This window comes from Phalacrocorax carbo, chromosome 8 (assembly GCF_963921805.1).
Source record: "Phalacrocorax carbo chromosome 8, bPhaCar2.1, whole genome shotgun sequence".
Classification (NCBI taxonomy): domain Eukaryota; kingdom Metazoa; phylum Chordata; class Aves; order Suliformes; family Phalacrocoracidae; genus Phalacrocorax; species Phalacrocorax carbo.
The window spans coordinates 36,968,940-36,991,140 of record NC_087520.1 but is presented as its reverse complement, the minus strand read 5'-3'; positions in this window follow the sequence as shown (position 1 = coordinate 36,991,140).

The following is a 22,201-nucleotide window of genomic DNA, read 5'->3' as shown; positions in this document are numbered from 1 at the left end:
CAAATCAGTCTAGGTTAGAAATAGCAATGTCACTGACACTTTTGTCTGCTTGGTTTTCATTGTATTAGTGGCTGTATCTTTTTAAACGAAACAAAAGCAAATTTATGTCTCAATGTTACAAAACTATTGTTGTATATTTAACGTAATATGTGCAGAAGTGGAAAAATATATTGCTTCATATTGCTTTGCATAGTTCTCTCTTCCTAATTTATCCCATCAGTTCAGAATTCCTGTAAACCAGGTCCATGCTGTTCCCCTGCAATCAGTAGCTGTTATATTGCTGTGCTCAGTAAACCTAAACCTGAGGTAGTTCACTCCTTTTTGCCCCGGTTTCATTGAACCCATCAAGTCACCCTGTGTTCTGACAGGCAGCTCAGTAGTGCTATGCCAGATGTCACATGAATCGCGGGGGCTTTCTTAATGTCGTTCTTTAGTTGTAGGAAACATGATGACATCTTTCTCTTTCCCAGATAGCATCTCTATTTATTTTCAGAGACTTCCTAAGATGAATGTGTGTGTACACACATAATCAGATATTGATTTCTGTGCAAAATGTTTGTAATTTACTTATGGGAGAAATAATTTAAAGCAGTTTTCCCAGGGATAGTTAATTCTAAGGGATGAATTATTGGTTTTGGAATCCTGCATCTTTATGTAGCGAAATCCAACTGAGAATGGTCGTGGGTGAGTTACTTGCCAGATGGCAAAATTTCTTCTCCTACTCAAACTCGATTGTTTATGTGCACTTCCTACTACATGCTGCGGGGGGGGGGGGGGGGGGGGGGGGGCGGGAGGGGGGGGTGGGAGGGAATCTGTAGAACCTACAGTTGGCAACTGGCAGTCAAGGAAAAAAATTAAGCTGAATTGCCATTTGTCCTTCTAAATAGTCCCTAGTAGAAAGGACAGAGCCTTTCTGAGCTGTCCGTTAGACAAATAGGGGTTGGAATCAATGGAAATTAAATGAATGTAATTTTGGACTGAACATCTATTCCTTAATAAGGCAGAACTATATGGAATTGTGATGGAATTAAAAATACGTATAGGATCTGATCCATCCTAAGAAAACAAAATCGATGTGAAAATCTATTCTTAACTGTATAATTACCAATTATGGTACTGCCTTACAAAAGAAGAATGAGCCAGCTGTTACAGCACTAGTCTAGAGCTTCAATAGCTCAAATCACTCTGTGCTTTATCACTGACTTGCAAATTGAAAAAATCAGTGGCACAAATTGCAGGGGAAGAAGTGAACTTGTCAACTTTTAAGTAGAATTATTTTAAACTTTTTTTTTCCATTTACTTTTGAGCCCTGTGGAGGATATAATAGAGGTTCAAGACAAAACAAACTTTATATGGAAAAAAAATAGGGAAGACAATAAAAAGAAACAGAAATTGTGTCTGTATCTTGCTGCTGAGTCCAGATCTGGAACCATGGGGGACTGGGGGACTGCAGTGCATATGGTCCAGAAAAATCCACACATGCAGGCAAGGTATTACAGTTGTAAAATATTGTGTTCTGACGAGAAGCATAAGAAGATGTAACATGTATTAACTCAGACATAGCTATACTTCATTCTAGACCTAAGCAAGCAAGGAAAAACACATGGCTCTTTGCAATGCCAAGTGAACTTTCACATTATTTCCAGCCATCTTGAAGACATCTCCAATGTGTTCCCTTCAGTCCTAGACCTCCTTCTGTCCTGCTGGAACTGTCCTACGATTTGCTGATTCAATAGATTAAACCCTGCAAGACAGGAATGGTTTTTATTCTGAAACTGTAATTTATTGTGGCCACATTCAGCAATTCTAATGTAAGTAGGTCTGATGTCACTAAATATCTGGAATTTGTAAATACTTTCAGAATCTGATCTAAAGAAACCTTCGGGCATCAAGATGGTGGAATCAGGGTGAAAATATTGCTCATAGATATACTGGTGAAATCCATAGCAACCTATTGATTAAACTATGATTACACTGTGTAACTTAACAGAATTTGGACCAAGTTTGAGATGGGACCATGAGTCAACCAGAGCATTGGGGTATTTATAATATGACTTTTTTTTTTTTTTGCCACAATAAGCCCTCAAAAAGACCAGAAGGGATTTTAAAAGAAAAGGAGAGAAGATGGCTTAATAAGAATATGAATTTCATTGACTGAATAGAGAAAACTCAGCATGAATAGTTAAGATAGAATACAAACAAAATGGCTTTTAAAACAAAGCAAAACAAACTTTACCCTGTCCATTGGGTCTAGCAGATCAGGACAAGTCATGAAAACTCAGGAGCTCTATATGCTACAGCAAGTTCGTACTACCTATTGTTAAAGATCTCCAAGATCCATTTATTTACCAAAATGTTGGAGAAAAATGGAGAAAATAGGCTTTCTTTTTTACTATCTGACTTTAATACCATATGATTCCTCTTAGGTCTACAATGGCAATCAGGTGAAAAAGAATAACAATATGTAATGCCCCCTGGACAGTTTGGAAAAGAGAGATGTATCACAAAAAATCTGGAAGATGTTCCAGTGATACAAGAAAGATACCACCTCACTGTCACTGTTTCTAATTAACAACCACCTCACTGTCACTGTTTCTAATTAACAGAGGAAAATATAACACAAAATAGTACAAATAGCAGATGGTTATAAAAAAGGCATAAAGAAAACATGAGCAGCACGAGACCTGATTTTTCAATAATTCTAATTGTGCTAAAGATATTGGACAGTACTGATTTTTCTCTTGGTAAAACTGAAGTGACAAATGATAGAGTGAGAAAGAGAAGAAGAGTTAGCAAATTAGTTTCACCAATGAACTTTTTGTGGAATATGTTAACATTTTGGAGATGAGATGAATGATATTATTAAAGATCTGAGAATGCTTAAAAGCATATTTTAGAGCATCATGTTAATGCCTCTTGCTATCTTGAGTCTTACATTTACATTGGTGCTGTGCTTTGCTGTTCTGTGCTTAAAAATAACAATAACATTTCAAATGTTATAAATTGATTAGTCTCTCTCCTTACTCTTTTATTTAATGTATTCTACATCTGGTATTCATATATAGGATAGGGAATGGTGAACTCTTACAAAAAATTACTTTACAACTCCTGTGACTTTTATACTTTTCACATATACAAGATCCAAGATTCATATTTTCCAGACTACATAAGAAAATGGAAATCCAAACTTTGAGAATGCAGTGGAAACAAGATACCAGTTTCTGACATCTTTTCCCACGTCTGAGATTTAAATGAAAAATGCCAGCATAAAATAATATGAAGAATCATATGAAATGGTAAGTGATGGAGTTGTGTGTTTTGCAAAGTCTGTTTTCTATAGCAAGGTTGATAACTTGACCTTGAATTCTCGCTGGTTGGCTGGTTTTAATACATCAGGATAACGGGCTTTTTTTGATGTCTGATTTTAAAGCAGCTGGTGGTCTTGGTCCTGTTTTGCGTCATACTAAACAATGTCCTAGCTAGCACTCAAGGCATTGGGAAAAAAATCAAAGGATTAGATGGGCAGAGGGTTGCCCTCACTTTTTCAAAGGCTTTCATGTACTCTTGCCATTAGGTCCGTAATGATCTGTTGTCAAAGCAGTTGTGCCCATGATCACATTTGCTACGTCACTGCTGTGTGTTTTTTGCTCCTGTGCTTGGGAAAGATGCTGGGGTTGTCTGGGTTTTTTTTTTCTACCTCAGAGTCACTCTGTGGTAATTTGTTGCAAAGGAGTAGAAAGCAGCTCCTTGTGCGTAAGCATTCAGGGTTCTTACATAGAATTGTTGAATTTAACAGTTAAGTGTACGTGTAATAAGTACTTTAAATAAAAGTTTTTAAGATCAGTTTTCTAAGGCTAGGAAACCCATTCACTTAGTGCCATTTGCAACTGATTAAGATATATTTTGTTTAGGAATTATAATGGCTTTGAAAAGTGGTAAACTTTTTGCTGAATACAACCAAGTAAAATTCAGAATACCTGTATAATATGAATTTTTCAATTATTTGGATAGAATGTAAAAAAAAGTCAAACCATTCTGAGAAAAAATTTTGGAGGAAAAATCAAAAGTGCTTCTTTTTTATTTATTTTTTGATCACAAGAAAAATGTCAGTAATCTTCACACTGTACTGTCTTGTTTCAATCTATTTATTTACATTGCTTTTAGTGTCCATCATTAAATTGCTTGTCCCTGTAGTCCTTGCCTAATGGGAGTAGTGATTCAGGTGCACCTAAGAAAGTTCATGTTACTTGATGGGAGAGCCTGTTCCTCAAGGGCAGATGCTCATAAAAGGTACAGAGGATTAGAGGTATACTACAGGTCCATGTGGCAAGGCTTTGCATTTAGTAATATAGTGCAGAAATAGTGAGAAATTAAGACTTTCCCAATGTTTAAATAATGCACAATAATGATTTTATGAACAATAATGCACAATAATGATTTTATGAACTACTGTGCATGAAACAGTTTAAGAACTTCCAGGGAATTGCTACTTTCCATATGAAATATTTTCAAGGAGTTTTGACAACTTGAGTAGTATTTAAATAGAGAATTTTAAACTGTTATCAGCGGAGAAACTTTCCAGAAAGTGTTATTTGTTTTAGGACTTTTTAGGTCACCTAATCTCTCTGTCTTACTTCTCTTCCTGCCTACTATGTAATTACAATGTTCAACTTTATCTCTATGTAGTGGTCAGTGTTCAGTTCTACATCATCTTCTCCATCAGGCTATCTATTATGTTTTTACTGTTTCAATATTTGTTTCATCAAATCATATTTGCTATGAAAGTGAACAGGTTTTGATTCTTGTGTCTCCTACAGGCCATTGCACAGTTGAGAGATTTTAGATGACATAGCTTCAGCTCTGTTTTTTTACAGGTTTTACCAGAAAAAGGTCAGAGCTAATTATGTTTCCTAACAAAAAAAACAAGAGTTTTAACTTGAGAGCAGTCAGAGAAAGGCTTGCTGGTGCATATTTAGTCATTAGGGAAGAACTACTATTTTTTATGTCAGTTTCAAGATGGACGTTTCCAGTAGGGAATTCCTCAAGTTTAAGGAAATAGCTACTAAAACGCGTTTTGATTTCAGCTAGCTATCCATGGAGATAAAGTGCCAGCTAGAAAATTTATGGTTTAATTTACTATTTTTAATCTAACAGTCTTAAAGTATTTTATTAATATCTATGTGTTTTGCTACATTTCATAGCAGTGTGCTTTAATTCATGGGCACCTTTTGACTTCTCTCTCTCTCTCTGTATACAAACACATACATGGAGCTCTCAGTTAAAACATGATAATAATTAGTATACATTAAATATAATATATATATGAAAAGACAACAAAGCAGTAGGCAAATTATAAGGCTTCCTGAGGTGTGTCATACTCATATGGAATACAGAGTATTTCTGCTATGACCCTGCTTTCTTAATTTAAAATAATATTTAAAATACTTTTAAATAACTCATTTGAGTTACCCCAACACCACCATCTGTGAAAATAGGACAGATTTTTTTTCTTCTTAGTGTATCTTGTAATGGCTCATATTTGCCTTTAAAATTGTCAAAATATTCTGACAGATTGGGAATCTGGTTCCAGGGGTTTAATGAGTTCATAGGGGAAAATTACAAAGTTATTCTTGTCAGAGAAAGTCCATTTCTTTACTTTCAGCTGAGTATTCTTTGCTATAGTAAATAGAGAAATAGGTTAAGTTTTTATTAATTTCAAGGAAGCTGTATTCTGTTTCATATTTTCATGTTCTGCATCTTTTTTAAGTCAAAGAAAAAATACCACCTGCTTTTCTATTTTTATACCACTTTAAAAGCATTAATCTAAGAAAACTTCGGTGAATTTGCCTCTTTCTGCAATTAGTGACTGTATTCAGGACAGTTCAATTGCAATTAAAAGCAAGAACAGTTGTTTTAAAGTGCCTGCTGTTGGACACAATAGAACCTATCAGCAAGAAAACATGGTTGAGTCTGAAAGCAATCCACCTGGCTGTGTTTCACTTCCCATATGGGATTATTACTTTGCACATGATTGCCATCCCAGTCAATCTGCAAAGTGTACGAAAACGTCAGCTGAAGGATGCAATGGTTACTGGTGTTATTTAGACCAAATTACAGATTTAGAAAAAGGCAATTAATTGTATATTAGAGTTGAAGAAAAACAATGTGAATGCTGCAGTATATGTAATGATGGTAAGAAGAATGTCTTTAAGGCAAGTCGTACAATACAAGATCTTAATATGCATAAATTCATATGTCACCTTTATTTGCAACATCTTTTCTAAGCAAGAAAAAACTAGTTAAGATCACCTGAAGGACAAAGAGAAACAACAGAATAAGTTAAGAGTCAGTCTATCTATCTCATTATTAGCACTGGCAAAACGTAAAGCAAAATGGCTTTTCTAAACCATGAAAGCATGTTATGGGCATGAGATCTGTAATTCTCAAGAGTGCACTGGGAAGCAACATCAAGTAAGCAGTAGGACAAATTTATAAGCAGTTTCAAGGTAGTACGTATCATCGTTAATATGATTTCAAGATGCATGTGAGGATCTGATAACTTGAAGAATCTGGTTTTATCTCTGTAGATGTAGGTAGTGTTTCCTAGTAAATGCAGAGCTACCCTAGAATGGGTCATGATAGCATTGTACAGGCCATGCCTTACATGGAAATACCCGTGATTTTGTATTTCCCAGTCAGAACGCATTTGCTGTTTCCATGTGAATATTAACCATGTTGCATCTAGAGGGCAACGGCAGAAAGTCACAGTTTGTCATCCATTTCTAGTTACCTTAGTACTATTGCTATTTGAGGACCTTGAAAGCTTGTGCAAAAATTATATAATAATTATTGTTAGAAGACAAGTTAATCTTTTGCAGACAACTTAGTTGCTTTTGAAGGGAGAAGTGTGCATGATATTGTGAAGTAATAGAAATATTTTTCTAAACAAACTCATGAATGTCAGTGCATTAACTGTAGCTTAGATTTGGTCTCAGATTTTTCTACAATTCTCCATATGTCATAAATTGATGACTAGCGACATTTGCCATACAATGTAGAAAATTGCTCAAACTAATAGAGTTAATGTTACGTATCAGGTACACCTACTCCCTTGATCCCTTTTCTACACCTTCTAAATGTAGAAAGGTTTGATGATTTGCACCCCTGCACAGTTATCTTTCTTTCCAGACACTACAGCACTGGCCCCAGAAGAGTGGTAACTTTTTAAATGTGCAATATGTTGAGTAGGTGTTTTGCTGAAGTACCAGCACATTAAACAGTCAGCACAGTCCCATTTAAAATAATTAGGATTAATTTTCTCTAGCTCTCATGAAAACAAAAAGGAAATTATTTACAGGTACTTGTACAGTACCAACTTAAGTATGATAGACTAAAGTCATTACAGTTAATTTAATTTAAAGAAATATTAGCCAAACTTTGCCAACATGACAAGTGACTTTCAGTTCACTGTTTTTGCAAGTACAAGTCAAAACACATCTTTCTTCTCAGAAAGAGCTGAGCACTTTTCAAAATGGATGATGCATGTGGTAAGAGCATTTATCACTGTGAAAAACCTTGATCTGAGAAATCTACAGGTAGCTTTTGAGAACCACAGAAGCCAAACCCTAAGCAAAAATAAGACAGGTTTTAAAAATGAGTGCTGATCTTTTCAAATATACCTAAGCTATTTATAACAAATCAGATGATTATTTAAGAATTCTGTGTAAGCAAATGAATTGCTGAGTTCAAAGTTTAATGGATTTCAATTAAAATAAGTAGAAGTATTGAAATGAGGCTTGAAGGTTTTGATTCTTGATTAAAGGAGATCTATACCGTTCATATATATTTTTCCTAATATAATAACTTTGGAATAAAAATAATAAAAATAGTAGTTAGGAGGGAGTTGGAGACTTGAGTGCATGCATAGATCTTTTTAAACTTTAAAACTTCGGAGGTCCCTTCTTTCCTTTCTGAAAGGCTAAGAAACTGTATTCAGTGATCAGAGGAGCTGATTAAATAGATATCCATATAGTCTCTCAAACAGTGAGACAAAAATCCATGGTCTGAAACACTGATAAAAAGCTTCCTGACCTCTTGCTCCGAAATTTGAAAGTTGCCCAAATTTTAATTTTAAAGGGCTAGCACCAATATTTTGTGCCCATGAGCCCAAATTTCCTGTAAATTTCCATGCAGCATACAGTAGAACACATGAATGAGAAATGATGCTATAACTAGACTAGTTAAAAGTGCAAACTAATCTAATTAGATAATAAACTGGCAGCTTAAAGTTTGAGATGACAATTACAAAGGTGAGAGAGAAAAAAATGTTCTCTTTTCCCTGTTGCTTGTACTAGAGCTATATCCAATCTATAACAACTGAAAATCAGTCTTAACTGGAAGTACTCATCTTTTCATAATCTGCACACAGCATTGCTGTATGTTCTCAAATTTATTAGATGTCATGATGCTAATTATTTTTTGTGATTCCTCTTTTTTTTTATTGTAGCAATATAAAATAATTTCCCTGAAGCCTGATTTTATTTATTTTCTTAGCTTTTTCAGCATTAGGATTGCAGGGACTGGTGACATTCCCTATTTCTACAATCCTGGAGAGCAGTGTCAGCAATTTGGTTTTCCTGCAGACTACATCTCCCTTTTGCCTCCCACAATCCTGTTATTCCTCACTACAGCAACAGAAACAAATCTTCTGTCTGTCATCAACTTCTAGTTTGTCTCCTAATGGTTGTTCTTTTTTGCTGTTCTTGTCTCCTTTCCTGCTGCTTCCTTTATCATTTCTCACTCATTTCTATTCCACCCTAACTTAATACTGTTATGTCAGGAGACATGAGATGGCCCTGTTGCTCATAGTTCTACAAGTATTTCTTCTTGTTCAGGTGAGATTTGATTTTTCCCAGAAAGGTGGAAATGTATTGTTAGGCTGCTAACTCAGTAGTCACTGGAGAGAGGCAGTGGTGACTACACAGAGAATTTTTCTCCACCTTAATCTGTCTTATTAGAATCAGTTCTTGGAGGAAGAATCAATTCTTACTGAGAATGAGGCTTTTATTGATGCAGGATGAGATTTTGGGGTGGAAGGAGGCAGATATGTGCTGCAAATGATTTATTTATACTTTAGGTTTGATATTTATTTGTAAATAAAGCAAGTCATTTTTGCCTTAGCTGTCTGCATTTACCATCTGAGTCTGTCATACATGTACTGCATCTGTGCGCCTAAAATGTGTCATTTCTGCTTGATGGTCACAGCAGCTGAGTTAAATGCACAGGATCCGACTGACGATGCAGCTCCTACAGAAGCAGAAGTTTCCAGGGTAATGTTGTTAATTGCTGATCTGTGTGTTGCTTAAACCAGAACTGCCTGTTCTGCAGTCCTTCTAAGGAAGGGGGTAGCATCAGAGGTGCTATTGTAACTAACACCATAAAACACACTTGGCAATTATAGCAGGTTATGTTAAAGGATCTACAAATAACCACCATAAGAATTCCTAGCACAAGTACTCTTGTGCTCATTGTTTGTTTTTTTTCTTGGCCTACGTACATATCTACCCTACATGTTCATTGCATTGCCAAGATCTGCACACTAAAAGGAGAGTTTTCAAAGGCCGAGTGGCCTGTTCTTGGCATAGGTAAATTTTGGCAGAAAGGCAGTAGGGCAGGTATACACATTTCAGCTGTCTGGTGCCATCCATCCAGTGCAGTTCTCTAGCAGTCCACTGGAGCACAGCATTCCCTAAAACACAGGTTTCATACAAAAAAAAAAAAAAAATTCACTCCTAGAGCTGAATTGACATTTTGTCTTTTCTGGAAAAGTTTGGTTTTCAGTCCCTTTTCAACACTCGCCTATTATATATAGCGCTGACTAATGCCCAAGGTGCAGCTACAACTTTGACTTCAGGACATTTATATGAACTTGTGCCAGTCTTCTGCTAGAGGTATTGAAACTATGATAAAAGAGCCTTTGCAGATTTCCTGTGTGATCTGAGGAAGGCAAATGTGTGTAAAATCCTCCCTCTAGAAGACCTAACTGGTGGCAGCCCTGACCTTGCTGGGGATCTCAGCCGCCAGGTGCAGTACTGCCTGTGTGTGCTGTGGAGCCTGTCTTTGCTCTGGTGTGTGCCTAATATTACTGTCTCTGCATGGTGCGAGATGAGAGCATCTCAGGGCAACTTAACCGAGATGATCCTTAGCAAAGTTCTGGGGGGATGGACCCTTCTGTCCTCAATAAATAGCCTGCCCAGAACCAGAAGCCAAGCACGTAAAGCTGAATGCCTTCTTCAGCCTTGCATTCTTTCTTCCCCTCTCTTGTATAAATATTCAGGCTCATCTATGCTGTATGTCTGTGAGCGTGGGTCTCGACTTGCACAAGGACAAACATTATTTTAGCACAGCTGTTCTCTCACTTTCATTTTTCTGCAAATGAAACCAATAAACAGGCTTTTTATTGCTTTCAGCTCTTTCCATGATAAGAAGAAATGATTGCCCAAATTAACACAAGAAAGCAAATCTAGTCACTGACTTGAAGTAAGCTTCAGACCGTGCTAGAGAGGAAAAACTGTGGTTGGGCATTTGTTCTCAGATCCCTGTGCCCTTGTAGCACCTTCTCTAGGATTTTCCAGTGCTTTGGAGGCAAAAGACTGAAAGGCATCTTTTTAACACCAGGTATTGGATGTTCTGTGTCTGGACAAACCAGCTTTACTCAGTCAACCCTTCTCAGCCCTCTGGGCTTTAGGTAACATAGAAAACTATTCTCAGTCCTATCTCAAGGACCCATTTCTTTAATGCTGCACAATAATCTGTACAACTGGAATCAATGTCCAGGTCTGTTATCTAGCACTTTTCTTTCCTTTTGGAGAGTGGTATAAATACCGTAGCTTTTACTAGCAGGTCGAGGGAGGAGATTGTCCTGCTCTACTCTGTGCTGGGGCGGCCTCACCTTGAGTGCTGTGGGCAGTTTTGGCTGCCACAGTTCATTGACGATATAAAGCTACTAGAGAGTGTCCAGAGGAGGGCAACAAGGTTGGTGAAGAGTTTAGAGGGGAAACTATACAAGGCGTGGCTAAAGTCACTTGGTCTGTTCAGCCTGGAGAAGAGGAGGCTGACCTCATCGTGGCCTGCAGCTTCCTCACAGGGGGAGGAGGAGGGGCAGGTGCAGATCTCTTCTCTCTGGTGACCAACAACAGGACCCAAGGGAATGGCAGGAAGATGTACCAGGGGAGGTTTAGGTTGGGTATTAGGAAAAGGTCCTTCCTCCAGAGGGTGGTGGAGCCCTGGAACAGGCTCCCCAGGGAGGCATCACGGCACCAAGGCTGGCGATATTCAGGAAGCACTTGGACAGTGCCCTCAGAGACCTGGTGTGAATTTGGGTTTGTCCTGTGCAGGGACAGGAGTTGGACTTGATGATCCTTGTGGGTCCCTTCCAACTCAGGACATTCTATGATTCTATGGAATATTAATAGCAGTAACCATGGATAGTCTCTTTTATTTGACATGGTACAAAAGAAGAAAGCTTTTCCAGATCATATTGACTATTGATCTTGACATGTCTACTTGTGCAGCTACTTTGACTGTAATTTCAACCCTATAATTAAAAAAAAAAAAATTAAGCACAATAACCTTATCCAAACTCAAGAACAGTAAAAAATAGATAAAACATGATGGATGAACTTATTCTTCCATCCTATGGAACAAGGGTTAACTAGGAGCCAGAGATTTTACTAAAGGGTAAAATCAGGGTTAAGTAATGTCAGCCCTTGAATTCGTTGAAGTAAAAAAAAGTATAAGAATTGTGAGAGGAATTTCAGTTCTGTTAGGAGTATGAGCTTAAAATGAACAGACCTGAAACTGGAAAATGATTTGGAAATGAGCAAAGGCTTGAGCAACACCTAACTTCAGTTATTTTTCTCTCTACATCCATCATATATAGTGATTATGTTTTGTTTAATAACAAGGACAAACAGTATTTTAGCACAGCTGTTCTCTCATTTTCATTTTTCTGCAAATAAAACCATTAAACAGTCTTTTTCTTGCTACCAGCTCTTTTTACGGTAAGAAGAAATGATTGCCCCTCATACATTCTCTTTTCATTCCAAAGCATAATGATCTCTCCTGGATGCTGTATAGATAAAAGATGGAACAGCATGTTTTTAATGCACCACTGATTGACCTTTATGTTAACCACACTGTCTGGCTTTAATTCTTCTTAGAATTGCATTAACATTTGTTGAATACGTATACAGTTATATTTTTTGAAATTTTTGTATACAAAGAATGCTTTGCTACAGACTCTGGTCTTCAATAGAAATATAAGGTTTTTATGCCAGCTATGAGGATTGCAAATCTCTGATTATGGGATTACATTTTCTGCAATAAGGAGTTTTTTGTGACAGAATATTTTTAGTTTTCTGCATGTTTTGTCTCCCTTCTCTTCATCTGTGAATATGTTCCTTCTCTAAATTTCCTTCTTTACTGGGTTTACTGCACAAAGAATTTATGAATGGGTGAGACATCCATTCATATCTTTTAACAGCTTGTATTCAGGCTGTGTCTCTTCTCATTCGTTGTTAGGAGAGATTCATTTTCCGCTATTGTGAAAGTGGAATTAATTCATAGATTTATGATTTTTAAGCATTTGTTGTTTGAGAGCATAAGCACATAAAACAGTTGTGCAAACTGAGCACATCTGGCTGAATCTTCTTCTTCGTCTCCCTTAAAAGGGCTTCTTGTCCATAAAGCTCACCCTCTACTGTTTAGAGACATAACAAAGAACCAGGCAGGATTTAATTTTTCAGCAACACAAACTGTTGTAATTTTAATAGTCTTATATTCCTATTCTAATATTAAATGGGGGGGGGGGGGGGAAGACATGAATACGGTGCTCTGGGAGAAAGGGACTGACAGTATGGAAATGGAGAGCAGATGCTAAGATGTTTGGGTTCATCTTATGTTATGGCATTAAGTCACCTACTGTCCTGGTTTCGGCTGGGATAGAGTTAATTTTGTTCCTAGGTTTCCCTGTACCCTGGTAATTCATGTTATCAATCATAGGAGGCTTCCATCTGCCTTTCTAGTTTGGATTGTCAATCACTGGTTGCTGCCAGGTACCACAGCCAGGGGCTGTCTCACATTTAGGATTTGCAGTCTGAGGTGCCTTCCAAGCCAAGGTTTGAGACCAGAAAAGTTCTACCAATCTACTTAAAAGCAGAAAAGAATAGCTAAAAAACAAAAATTAAAACATTAGCTCTGTTACATTCTAAAATCCCCAGCCCATTATATTAAACGCATTCTGTCTACAGGAATGATATTCTTTAAAACAGATGATTGCGAATATTTTACTGCTAGGCACTGATAAATACATCAGTCTGGGGACTCCTGTGATACCCATGATTCATAGTTAAGTGTACAGTCCCCTGACACTGTCTCATGAAGTGCCTGTGATGTTAGTTGTGACATTTTAGTTGCTTTTGGTTGGTTGGGAGGTTAATTTTTTTCCTGGCAGGAAAATTAAGGTGAAGTCCATGCTGAAAGGGAAGGTCAGAAACGTGACAAATATTGTCAATAGATAATCAATTCATCATTATAAGAGCAGAAAGTATAAGTAAGAAACCATATTCATACCTTCTGGTTTCTCGAGGTCCTTAATCCTACATAAACAAGGTAAAATTATCCCAGGAAGCATCCCAGCCAGAAAGACCTTGAAGGTGAGAGAGCACTTTTTCTTCTCTAAATTGTCTCAGGGAATTATACATTTTTCGAGAGCACCTGCAGTTTTCTCTGCAGCACTCAAAATCTGCTCACATGACATCTTTGGCTTCAAACGATGCAGCTGGCAGTAATTATGGGACTTGCAGCTCAGACCTGGTTTATACTTTAACTACTGATGGTCTGCCCTTCCCAGGCAGGGAATTTGCTCAATGGTCATAATCACTTCCAAAATTTTGTTGCTGTTTTGTGAACTCTGAATCCTGACTTCAGCCCCAAGCCCATATGGAGTCTCAATGTTCTTTGTACACAGAAAATTTGACTTCTATTTTGACTGCAGTTTTGGCTTACCTGACACTTGAATATTCTATACAGATGTTTTTTTATCCTGACACCTCTGCCTTTGACTTTCAATAGCATAGAATAGAATAGACTATTTCAGTTGGAAGGGACCTACAACGACCATCTAGTCCAACTGCCTGACCAGTTCAAGACTGACCAAGTTAAAGCATGTTATTAAGTACATTGTCCAAATGCCTCTTAAACACTGACAGGCCTGGGGCATCAACCACCTCTCTAGGAAGCCTGTTCCAGTGTTTGACCTCCCTCTTTATAAAGAAATGTTTCCTAATGTCCAGTCTAAACCTCCCCTGGCACAGCTTTGAACCACTCCCACTCGTCTTATCAGCACCTCCCTCTCCATTTCCCCTCCCCAGGAAGCTGCAGAGAGCGATGAGGTCGCCCTCAGCCTCCTTTTCCCCAAACTAGACAAGCCCAAAGTCCTTAAGTGCTCCTCGTAGGACATGCCTTCCAGCCCTTTCACCAGCTTTGTTGCCCTCCTCTGGACATACTCAGGGCCCTTCACATCCTTCTTAAATTGTGGGGCCTGGTTTCCTTGGTTTGTGTGTGTTTTTCTGGTGTGTTGGCACTAATGTGGTTCTTCCTTGACCTTTGGTGCCCTAATGTTTTTCCATGTCTACTCTCAGTCACCCCTACCCAGCAGTTCTGACCACTATGATGGTAGGTTGGTGACCCATGAACTATCAGGTCACCTAATGATCAGCCAAGAGTCCCTGAGAAACACTGGGAGTACCTGAGATTTTGATCAGACCCATTAACTGCACGTCTTCTTGTATTTGCATTTATAAAAGAAAATAATTTTTAAATATTTTTGTGTTTGCACTTAGTTTTCATCCTTCCCAACATTCTGCTGCAAATAGAAACAGAATAGAGGTGACTTCTATGCCAGAACTGTGGTGTGGGGACAACAGTGACTGCTCTGCAGCATATCCCCCACACAAATTATTTTAATGTAGGTCAAAGTGACAATAGGTATTAGACAAGGTCCAGGCAACATCCAAAAAGCCTTTATTTTTCACCAGTTTGGGGTTTGTCTTTGGGTTTTTTTGTTTCTTTGTCTTTTCAAATATATATCATCCTGTCTCATTCTGTTTGTGTTAAGGACTCCTGATGAGCCAGTACCCGAGTATCTCAAGAACCAACCACTCTGCCTGATTTCTTTGGTTTTTGGTTTTGGGTGGTTTTTTTTTGTTGTTGGTTTTTTTTTTTTTTCCTGGTTGTTTATGGCTTGAATGAGTGTACTGTAATATCATGATAATCTTTGCTGTTCATGAGAGCAGCTCATTTCGATATGCTTATTGCTGGAGTTATTAGGCTAACCTTGTCACTGGTAGAACCAAAATAAATTCAGTATTTTAAAATGGCCTCCTAAACAGAACTTTTGACCAGTACTTCTGGACTTATTTTTCTGAAGAAGACACATGTATATTTCAAATACCATTACTCAAACATTAATACATTTCATAGAGGGAAGTTTTCAAATTTAGTGTATACTGAAGAAAATAACAAAAAGCAGCAGGCTTGAACAATTCAAAACTGTAATAGTGACCTCTAGTGACTAGATAACTAAGTAGGTCTTCCAGGATTGTCTTAAATTTGCTGTAAACCTAGTATTATACAGAAGTTTAGAATGGCATTTTATTATTTATGAGAGATTTTTTGCTTTTCTGCCTTTTTCAGCTGAAATTCATGATTTGTGGCTAAAATTGGTATCCGCTTAAATGTTCCTTTCTTAATAATCCTTGAACATATTTTAATATCTTTATTCTAGCCTGGAAGTAATTAAACCTTATTTTAAGCACATCTGAACTTCCTTGCTGTGTGTTCTCTGGCACATGGAACAGAAAATGAGAATACTCCAAATGACTTCACACCTCATCTCAAACTCTTTACAAGGATTTAATTTCACAGAATGTTGTCTCCTGTGATCTTAGGCCTCAGGTAGCTTTTACTGAAAACTTCTCATGTAACCTTTTTTATTAATATTGAGATAATTTTCATAAAAACACAAAATATTGTCCTTTTAATGTCATTTTTTAAAGAGTTAAAATCAGTCTGCTGGAAATACAATGATTTTGAATGATGCTGCCCAAGCACAGTGGATGCCCAGAGCACCTAATGTTTAGTCGCAGTATTATCATTGACGCCATTTGTGCTTAGCACTGGATGTCAGATGTAAACTTAATTTGATTCCCACTATACGTGTGCATTGTGTATAGAGTCATATATTACCCAATCACCTTCTAATATTCCCAGTATTCTCCCTTGCACTTAGTGCAACAGCTGCACTTACTGAACAGATAGCTGTAGTGACATGTACCGAAAGCACCTTTTTTGTTAAATATGCAACTTTACTTAAAGCAATGTTACTTAAGGGGTGTGGGACAATAAAAAGTTGAAAAGAGAGGAAAAGAAATGCAAACTCTATTTAAAGTTCTTCTCTACCAAGAAAACCTGAAGTAAAACATGACCCAAATCAAAGGAGTAACCTTTAGATTTGTCATTCTCAGGATAATTCAGTAAAATTTGGAAGATTACATTGAGTCATTTGTGTATATAGTTTTAGTTCTTTGCAGCCAGGAACACAAGGTCTAATATTCAAAGTTCATGAGCTAAACAGAAAACAAGCAAATGAAAATAATGTTTGACTTTTCATTTTTCCTCCTGATACAGAAAATAGGAAAAAGTAGCTAAAAGTATTACTACAAGACAAAAAGATCTCAGAACTTCATTTAGACATTACTGAAATGAAGTTTTACATTTTTTTTTTCTCTGTTTTGAGGAAATTATTCAACTGAATAATACAGAGAGATGGAAATATGACAAATCAGAAGGAAACAGTGCCAGAACAACATATGAAAAAAAAGTGAGGACGGTTGGTGAGTAATTTCCATTTGATTTCAAGGAGATGTTACAGACTAAAAAAACTGGCCAAACATAATTAAACATAATTAAACATAATAATTAAAGATATTTGACTTTCTGATAGAAGATTAGGATGCCAATATGGTCTATTCTGAAATAACCTCACAGTGACACCTTTTATAAGTCATACAAATATATGTAATGAAGGTAATTACAGCCCCTATTGTGCAGGGATTTTAATGTTGTTACATGTCTTATGAGTAGGCTTATTCATTATTAACCAAATCTTTATTCAGAGGAGATACAGCTTGAAAAATATTTTAAATGAGTCATTTAGAGTTAAGATCAGTGAGAATCTGAGTCCCTTTAACCTTTAACATATCCACAACATGGCTCATAACACAAATCCATCATTTGTTTTTCCTTTCATGTTTGGTTTGACAGATTCAGTAGTTTCCTAGTTTGCTGAACAGAAGAATTGTCTTTGATGAGTTTTTTCAGATCCTTCCTGTGCCTTGAAGTTGAAAACTCCAGAGAGATATTGATTCTTTATTATTTCAGTGCCTAGTAGGACAAAAAATTTTGATTTATTTACTGTTGGATTCTGTACCTTTATGTCATTGCTGAACTGAGGCCAGCTTATTTGGTCAGTCATGCATGAGAAGAGATGGTTGCTTGATTTAATATTATGGTTAGGGATTATTTTGCAGGGGAAGTTATTTTGATTGCATGATAAAGTGATTTACATCATGGTCTTTGAGGTTATATAACAGAATTTACTATCATCAGTAAAGTCTATTTTTTATTAAATTTGAGAATTACAGTAAAAGCAAAGCCATATTTTCCAATGAGTAATTCTTTAACAGAAATAACACAGCTGCTATGAAGAAAAGCTGTGGAAAAGCATATCATTTTGAACTTGCTTGCATCTATTGAAAGTTTAAGACAAGAATTTCAAAAGCTTAATTCTCCTTTAGTAAACATACTTTTTAAAAGTGATCAAGATTGCTCAAACTTTATTGCTGTGAAGCACCTTGAAAAATAAGATCCCTTGTAAGTTCAGTCTTGCAGGTTGTGGAGCCCTGCAGTAAGACGCTGTGTTCTCGCCTTCAGCCACACGTCTCCAGTGGCTGAAAGTATGTATTTTAGAAGAATAAGCCTTGATCAGTATTTTCCCCTTATTTGACTTTGATAACATCTCTTACATCTTGTCTGGGAAATAAGATTTAGTAGTATTGGTTTATGTCCATAGTCTTATCTCTGCTATCACAAAACATTAGTAAAGACATTTTCAGAATTGTATCAGGGAAAAATACATCTGAAAAATTACGAAGGAATGAAAAAGTGGAGTAATTAAAGTGCATATCCTAAGAACAAAATAATTATATCAATGAGACAACTTCAAATAAAATGTTATCAAAAGTGTTTTGGGCTAAATAGGCATTAGCTGAAATTTAGCTCCCAGGTCTTATTTGGTTTTGTAACTTTTAAATATAAAAAACATTGAAGTTATAATACAAATCACTAAAGTGTTTTTAATTGAGTTGCAATCATCTAAATTATGGAAGCAAACTTAGTATGAAGCATTTGCCTCTGTGCTGGTTTTTGCTTTTATACAGCACTCTTTCAAAGCACTAGCCAGAGTCAGTGCTGACAACTGCATTCCATCCTTTTTTTTTTTTTTCCCTTTTATTTTTCTCTTCACTTTTCACCTCTATTGAATTGTTTGAGATAGCGAAGCTTAGGGGGAAATGCAGGTTCATGCTTCAGACTTGGAGAAGTGCAATGGTGAATGTTTACCGCCCTTCAGTACTACTTACCCCTTCCATTATGAACTTAGTGAAATAATTCTGAGGGTACTTTAGAGATGGTGCTGTTAAGCTTATCAATTTACAGACTTTACTTACAGACTCACAGACACATGATTATGCACTGTAAGGGAGAGGCATCTCATCTTTGGAGAGTGCTGGAGTTCCTCTACCGTATAGATAGAGAGTGAGTCCTCCATGTTCTCCATGTCCTATATTTGTGGGTAATAGATGTAGGCACATCACTTAGAAGTAGAACCTATTTAGAGATCACCACCTCAGTAAGCTGGAGTTGAAAAGTACACCATGTTGCTCTCTATTTTAATTCTTTGTAATTCGTTCTCTAAGGTGACATACAGCTCCTGGTACAAGTACTCAGGCTGGACCCTGTAGACAGGATCTGGGCTAATAAGATGTTGTGCTACGATTGTTTCAAACTCTGCTTTGCCTGTCTCCATAGTTTTTTATTTTTCTGCTGCATGTAAAATGAAAGCCAGAACTGAAGGTTATATTCACTTACCCAAATGTCAAGTTCTGCGTGAACATCTCAGCTGACATTTTTCTTTATGCTTGGTAAAGTATGATCCAAATGTCTGACAGTAGTGCTGTACCAACTGTATCCCACTAGCCATGTTCAGACATGAAAGCTCGATTTGGTCATTGTCTCAGAAAGTTGATAAAGACCTGAAATTGGAAAATGTTAACATAATAGCTTGACATTTTACTTTTTTTTTTTGTTCGGCTTGGATCAAAAGTGATTTCCAGTGTTTAAACTAAGGGAAATGCACTATATGTGAAATATTTAATAGACTGATTACTGCCACTTCAACCTTTTCTCGCACACACCTCTTCGAGCATTACATAACCCCCTCTATTACCAGTAGTTAATGCTTCCAAAATGTGAGAGGTGATTCCATTTCTTTAATACTCAGAAGTTTATGGTGTGTATTTGATGTCAGACTTCCAAAATGACATAAAAGTCAGTAGTATCTAATTAGGCATCTAATCAATGGGTTATGACTTTTTATATCTAGACATGTAAGCTCAAGGCTGACCAGTTCTCACAGTCTTTCTGTTTTATCTAAGTTACTTTATGTGAAGTATTTGAGGCATTGTGGAAAGGAGACTTCTTGGCTAGATGCACCATGTTTGAAATATTATCTTAGGCAGACACCAATAAATACCTACAAATAATGTTATCAATGGTCTGAAATATGTCAGCTGTCTAGCACAGCAACTTCTGCTCCCAAGAGATTAAAAGGATTTGTGCTGAACTGAAATCCTGTTCTGGATCTGAGCCAGATCTACAGGCATGTGCTCCTGAAAAAGAGGTGTCAGTCTCTCACTCCAACTGGACTAACTGGTGGGGAACACCGAGTGTCTTAGCAACTCACTAGCCCAGGACAATGCTATTGCCAGCTGGGATCATAAACAAAAAGCAGTGCAAAAGTCAGACACAAAACTCGTTTCACATGTGGTGTTTTCAAATACTGTCAGGGTCTCCCCCCGCCATCCCTCCTTCCCCACCACCACTGATCACAGAGTGTATGTGAGACCAGCACAGCCAAAATGTTGTGTTTTGTTTAACAGTATGTAGAGTAAAAAGCTAGTCTAGGTTAGGAGCCCTGGAGGTTATGCTTCATATTCCTTCCATACGAGCACGTATGGTAAGGCTCTATGCCAATTCTTGATCTAAAAAAAAAAAAAGCAAAATATTTTGAATTTGGGGATTTTTTGCTCCCATTTTCCCAACAATTTTTTGATTCTTCTAGCTTTACTTGAACTTGTGTTAAAGAGAGTTTTACCCAGAGTGTTGAAAAAGTAAATAATAGTTCTGGAAAAACAGGACATTGGTAAACAGAAATAAAGACCAAGTGGTATTTAGCCAAATTCTAAGCATTGCCTGTGAGAGGTACCACAGCAACAACTCTCTCACATCCCTTCTCTCTGAGCTTTATTACTCTTTGACAGACTGAATGTGTTCACAGCCCTATGTGGGGATGCTTTCATATTAGAGGCAAAAGCAGAAGGTAATGACTTTCTCTGCCTGTCACTTACTTATAGTCCGTGATGAAATACCACATCATCCCTGGCATGCTGTGTTGCTCTCATATCTTCCCTTCCCTTCCTGAGTGAGGAGCAAGGAGACTGCATTTGTGTTTCCATCTTACCCAGGTAAACAAAGCAGCCAACACCAGCTCAAGCTTTTTAGGGCCTTCTTTTTAATTGTTATGGCAACAAGAAAACATTAAGATTTTTATCAATTAAATGCAATACAAAGTCTTATGGAAAAAGGAAAAGGACGTTAATATTATTTTGAAAGGAACTTGTCCATGATGCAATTGCACAATAGTTGACTGGATGAATTAGAGCTCAGGAACCAGTTTATTTCAGAGCTCTGTTTGGAAGACAATACAATGAATGAACGTCTGCTGTTGAAATAAATAAATAAATAAGGAAAGAAAGAAGGAAAGGAGGAAAGAAGGAAAGAAGGAAAGAAAAAGAAGGAAAGAAGGAAAGAAGGAAAGAAAAAGAAGGAAAGAAGGAAAGAAGGAAAGAAAAAGAAGGAAAGAAAAAGAAGGAAAGAAAGAAAGAAAGAAAGATGGAAGAACTCCAGTATTTCTCCTATTAACCTCAAAAAAATCTTGTAAATAGGAAACAGAACAGATTTTGACACTGAACTAAAAGTAAGAATATGGGCAAATACATTTTAGGTGTTGATTTTTTTTATGGAAAATTTTAAAGAGTACTTTCCTATATTTTTTCTCCATTTGTGAGATTCACAAGGGAAATTGTGTCATCAAAACTGTAAGAAGACATGTACTGCTGGCATATCAGTCAGAGTATATTCGACTCATGACTTTCAAAAAACTAATAGTTAAGCAACCTTTTTTTGACATGATGATGTTTTGCTCTTTAAACCTTGCTTATACATAATTATATACTCAATTCATATGATTGACAATGGTTATTTGCTTACTTTAAAAATTAAGCAAATAGTTTGACAAGACAAGAAAGGAATGAAACTGATTCATGCTTTGTGTCACTATTTCATGAAAAACAGGCTGCAAATATATGAAGTATGCAGACAGCTAATATCTATCTGATATTTCAACTAAGACTTTTGCACTATTTTCATGGATTATATTGCTGGAACTAACTGTGCTTCTATTCAGAAATTACCCACATATAATTCCATTTTTTAGTCTTTTATTTCTTCAGTAAGTGTTTTAAAGATATGTAACAATACCTTTAGATTTCTGAAAGACTCATTCTAGAAGTTCCTTTGATTCTCCATCTGTTTGGTATTTCTTGGACAATAAATTATAGAAAGAACAAGTTGTTCTGTGCTGTTTGAACTTTTATGTTGCATATGTTAACTGTAATAAATGTGAGAATTTTCATGACAGAAATGCATGAGACACTGAGGGATCAATGCAGTAGCCTGATCA